The 6,062-nt window shown below is 31.0% G+C and overlaps 1 protein-coding gene across 6 annotated transcripts in view; it reads left to right on the top strand.

Moving 5' to 3' along the window:
• The window catches only part of LOC137631198 (uncharacterized), a 10,887-nt gene extending 5,262 nt beyond the window's left edge, over window positions 1-5,625 (top strand). Inside the window, exons 1-4 of one of the 6 annotated variants that reach the window (XR_011041876.1) lie at window positions 1,181-1,470; window positions 2,131-2,200; window positions 4,825-5,020; window positions 5,057-5,625. The gene's annotated coding sequence lies outside the window, so the exon portion shown is untranslated. Of the gene's footprint in view, window positions 1-1,180; window positions 1,483-2,130; window positions 2,201-4,824; window positions 5,021-5,056 lie in introns of those variants that run through there. The other 5 variants (XR_011041875.1, XR_011041878.1, XR_011041879.1 and 2 more) reach the window with 5 other exon arrangements.
• Window positions 5,626-6,062: the final 437 nt, after the last annotated feature.

Genomic DNA, 6,062 nt, shown 5'->3' with positions numbered 1-6,062 from the left:
TGCGTGTAAGAGCTCTAAAAAGGATTAAGGAATTCTTAACACCTTCCCCTCAAAAGCTTCAATAAACAAACTAAATCTAAAGTTAATTAAGTCTTTCTTAACACATTAACTGAAAAATAAAGTGAAAACCACATAATTAAGGAAATTGAATAAGAAATATTTAAGAATTTCTCCATAGAATTTTGAGATAATTTTCTCGAATTTTTTTATTAATTCTGGTATTCTTAAGACTTTCACCATATTTTTTTTTTTTTTTTGTATAGATGGCATGAATTCTAATATCGTTCTATAGATTTAAATTATATCTGTGAACGTTTGATACAATGATATTATGATTTTCATATTTAATTTCAATTCACTATTAATATAGATCATTATAGAAAATTTAGGTTCCTTGTACTTCAACTGCGTGTTTATTATTAGTTCAAAAGGACGGTGAAGTTGCTTTCTGTAATAAGATATTGCAACAATACTTTATTGAAGTAGACACTTCGGTACCTACTTGCTTGCTTGCTTTAGATTGCCTGGAGCTTCTCTCCGGACAGGGCCTCTTTGACGGTATGTCTAGCCCCTAGTTGCTCACTTCGGTGCCGTGGGCGGAGCGAGTACTGACGTGACCGGGTAAACGATATTTCATTGGCTGAGACGCTCGTCCAGAGCGATTGACTCGGTTGAGTCTCAGTCAGGCTGTAGTCCCACTCGGTGGTGTACTCAATGATTATAGCCTTCTGGAATCGTTGTAAGCGTTATAGAGGCTATCTAAGCAAAGATCTGGCAGTAATATAGCAAATAAAATCTAAACTAACTCAGATAGGCCAACGTAATCCCCAACTATATTTTGCACTACCATAAATCTCGTGGTCGTTAAGGCCTCATTTATGTAACAGTTTGTGTCTAAATCACATCATTATACCTTATGTGCGCTATATTTTCTTAGCACTACTAATAACTCTAATACAATTTGATAATCATGAGCTACAATTGATGCAATATCATATTATTTTATTGTATGTAACTCTCTCTCTCTCTCTCTCTCTCTCTCTCTCTCTCTCTCTCTCTCTCTCTCTCTCTCTCTCTCTCTCTCTCTCAAATAACAACCAAGGAAGTTTTATGGAGATAAAGACCTCTTAATGTTAAGCATTATCGCGAGAAGCTTATCATGTACATCTCAAGCACAAGACCAATCATCATTAGGGGTTTTGTTACTCCGTATGACAACATTTAGAGCAAAGCCTTCCTCTATCATAGTCAACTCTCGTCTGTATTTTGCTTGACTAAGTTTAAAGTGATATAACATCGCTTCAAAGTGAAGTCAATTCGAAAGGCATTGAATTTGAAAGATATGGTGTGTCAACTTCGTCGTCTGTTGAAATTGAGAGGATAGTAATGCCAGTGGAAGTTTACTGCACAGTGAAACTAGAAGTGTTTTAAGTCCTGGTGCTTGTTGCCTTTTCGAATTCAGCACTGCTCGTAAGAAAAGGGGTAAAGGTGTGCCTTTTCTTCAATAAGACACAGAATACGATTGAAATTAAATGTACTAGTTATATCACAACACCCGATAAAAGTTTGAGTTTCGAAGTGAAATAAATAAATTTTTCATTGTCATGGAAACATTATCACTGATACCACTCGTCTTTATAATTGCGTTGTATTTCATCATGTTAATGTCTACAACGAACTCTTTATTTTCCAAATTGTTCCTACCCTTTAAATAATGTACTGTTGAGTTAATTAATCCTCTTTTTATGAAATTTTTATAGCAACTTGATTACTAATGTCATTCACTCACATGCATTAATTAATCCATTCTATGATATTCATTTGCATTTATCATCAGCAAATTATATTCATATATCAAAAATTACTTTATTAATTATAATTGAATTAAACTGAAAGAAAACTTTAAGCTGCAAAAATTATTATTATTATTATTATTATTATTATTATTATTATTATTATTATTATTATTATTATTATTCAATGAAGGAAGAACCAAATGAACTTTGAAGACAAAAGCCATAAGTAGAACCAAACTTTATCACGAACTACTTTTGCATTCCATCCCTGAAATATTTCATGATTTTTCTTATTGTAAAAGTAGCTACTCAAACATGAATAATTTTGTTCTAGGAGAAAAATACTTAACTACTCAGAGGATATCAAGCCACCGATAATCACCATGGATCTTGACGCTAGTACGGTAAGTTGTAACAATGCATTACACTTGGCATTTGACCTAAGATTTATTAGTGACCTCAGACAATCAAACATTACTACTATTCCTATCTATTTGAGAAGTAAAGTATTTTCTGTGGAACAGATCTCGTGTTTTAGTTTATATACGGCATAGCTAAGTTGGTAGCGTCGCGGGCTTCTGTTGCGAAGGTCCCGAATTCGCGTCCCCGCTAAGGCGCGAATAGTGTGAGACCTTCTACCTGGGGTACTCCCCAGGGTGGCACCTTGGGGGGAGGTTAGAAGGGGTTAGTGATAGTCCCAGCTAGCTCATGGTCGCCCGAGGAGATGATGAAGGTCGTCTCAGGGGAGAACTAAAACCCACAACTTTAACTTATAACTTTAATTTAGCGTTGTTATTGAGCTCAGATTTTTTTTCATTCATTAATCATATATAGTTTATTTGCAATTCCCTTATTTGGTTTCCTCACTGGGCTACTTACCTTGTTGAGCCCTTGGGCTTGTAGCATTCTGCTTTTACAACCAGGGTTTTATCTGTGTTAGTAATAATAATGATGATAGTAATAAACAATTACTTATGAAAATGAGGACGCCAAAAATTTACTCAATCACTTTTAAGGTACCTTTCAAACCTATAAAAAAACAAAAAACAAAAAACAAATACAAACGATTTTTCAATAAAAATTTCTAAGGAATAATTTTTTCAAATGAAAATTTTGTCTTTTTTTCAATGAAGCATTTTTAAATGTTACTTTTCCTCTATGAAGATACGTGACAAATTCGTCATAAAATATCTAAGAAGTAATTTATCCTAATGAAGATTTTGCCTATTTTTTTTTCTTTAAAGTGATACATTTCTAAATCTTGCTTCTCCCCCCATGAAGATCCGTGACAAATTCGTCATAAAATATCTAAGAAGTAATTTTTCTCAATGAAGAGTTTGCCTCATTTCCCTTTAAAACGATACATTTATAATTCTTACTTTTCTCCCATGAAGATATGTGGCAAATACGTCAGCAGAAGAGTAGCCTCTGCAATGATGGCCACTGGGCTAATCATCATCGGCCCAGGAACCTTTATGGTTATTATTGGATCAGATAGTAGTGTTGGGCTCATAGTCGGTGGATCTATTTGCATTGTAATAGGATGTAAGTACTTGCGGGTCGTTTTCCTTTCTATGATCGTAATTAGGGTTTGAAGACCGGTAATGAACTACCGATAATTACCGATTTACGAAATTCCATTATCATTACCTACCTGACTTTTAAAATGGTTGTTAATTATACTTATGCATAATAATAAATGTTTACGCTTGACCTCTCGAACTTCACCGCAGTTTCTTTAGCATTTGTCTCGTCAAGTTGACATCAACACCCTTCTTAATTATGCATATATTGTTTTGAATTATATCAAACATATCAGTGAACTATTCGTTATTGCACGTTAAGTTCCAATTCATACTCCATTTGTTTATTAGGCTACTCTCAGAAGTAAACCCTTCCGGTCATATTTTCAGTATTTTGATTGGTATTAATCTTATTAGAGAATTATTTATCATTTCTCATACTATATATTTATATATATATATATATATATATATATACATATATATATATATATATATATATATATATATATATATATATATATATATATATATATACACATACATACTGTATATACGTATGTGTATATATAAATGAACATATATATATATATATATATATATATATGTATATATATATATATATATATATATATATATATATATATATATATATATATGTATGTATGTATGTATACGGTATATATGCATGTGTGTATGTATGTATTATATATGTATGTATATGCAGAGGTACACACACATAGACACACACACACACAAACACACACATATATATATATATATATATATATATATATATATATATATATATATATATATATATATATATGTGTGTGTGTGTGTGTGTGTGTGTGTGTACATATATATACATATATACTGTATTTACCTGTATCTATATATTCTAAAAAATTTTATGTGCATGTGCAATATATATATATATATATATATATATATATATGTATATATATATATATATACATATATATATATATATATATATATATATATATATGTATATACATATATACCTGTATATATATATACATATAGGCCCTATACATACGTATATATACGTATATATATATATATGTATATATATACATATATATACATATAATATATATACACATATATATATACATATATATACACATATATATACATACATATATATACATATATATATACACATATATATACATTATATATATATACACACACACACATATATATATATATATATATATATATATGCGCTGTATATACCTGTATCTATATATTATATATATTCATGTGTGTATGTGTATTATTTATATATATATATATATATATATATGTGTGTGTGTGTGTGTATATGTACACACATATATATATATATATATATATATATATATATATATATATATGTGTGTGTGTGTGCGTGTATATATATAAGTGTCTGTGTCTGTGTCTCTGTGTGTGTATGAACATGAACTTCAATGCAACTATAAATTTTTCTCTTTCAGTCATCGTAGGAGTGATAGGATCATTGTTTCGTGATATCCGGATGAATATTATAGGTGCTGAAGTATCTGTAATGACGGTCACCTCTGTAGAAGTTTATCCTGCGACAGTTCATCCTGCAAGGTTGAATCCATCGTCTACTGCCCACGTAGTTCCTCCAGGTTATATGCCACAGGGCGTCCGAGCGCCCCAGGGTAGGCAAGCGCCCCAGGGTAGGCAAGCGCCCCAGGGTAGGCAAGCGCCCTAGGGTATGCAAGTGACACAGATCCTTCCTTCGCCTCACGGAATGTAAGCGTCACAGGGAATGCAATCGGCATATGGAATGCAAGCACCACAGGGAATACAAGCGCCACAGGACATGCAAGCGTCAAAAGGCATGCAAGCGCCACAAGGAATGCAAGCACCACAGTTCATGGAAGTGTCACCACCCTATGAAGAAGTATCATCAACGAAAAATCAGACCAGTTAAGGATTTGTCCCTCAAAGTTAAAATCTTGCAAGCTGGTATTCTATATATATTTTTTTTAATTAATTGTATAAACTGAAATCAATTTTGGAATTCTTTTCACCTCCACCTCAAAATTTTAGAAGAAAATGTATTCCTTCTAAATTGAATTGGGGCATTCTTTACGTCATCTGTTTAGAAATTCAAAATAAATGAACTAATTCTAAAATTAAATAGGACATTCTTAATACCTTCAACTTGGAATTTTAGAATAAATAAACTAATTTCAAAATTAATTGGGGTGTTCTTAAAACCTTCCCCTTAGAATTTTAGAATAAGTAAACTAATTCCACAATTAATTAGGCTATTCTTATCATTTTTCTTTAGAATTTTTGAAAAAATAAAATAATTTCAAAATTGATTAGGGTATTCTTATTATTTTTACTTTATGATTTTAGGATAAAAAAACTAATTTCAAAATTAATTAGGGTATTCTTAACAACTGTATCTCAAAACCTTTTAATCAAATGCTCTAATTTTGAAATTAATTAGTGCATGCTTAAAACCTTCACTCCAGAATTCTAGAATTACGAGGAAGAGCTCTAAAAAGGATTAAGGAATTCTCAACACCTTCCCCTCAAAAGCTTCAATAAACAAACTAAATCTAAAGTTAATTAAGTCTTTCTCAACACATTAACTGTAGAATAAAGTGAAAACTACATAATTAAGGAAGTTGAATAAGAAATATTTAAGAATTTCTCCATAGAATTTAGAAATAATTTTCTCGAATTTTTT

The sequence above is a fragment of the Palaemon carinicauda genome, chromosome 39 (assembly GCF_036898095.1).
Source record: "Palaemon carinicauda isolate YSFRI2023 chromosome 39, ASM3689809v2, whole genome shotgun sequence".
NCBI classification, from domain to species: Eukaryota; Metazoa; Arthropoda; class Malacostraca; order Decapoda; family Palaemonidae; genus Palaemon; species Palaemon carinicauda.
The sequence above is the reverse complement of the archived record's forward strand: the minus strand, read 5'-3'. Positions and strand labels throughout refer to the sequence as shown.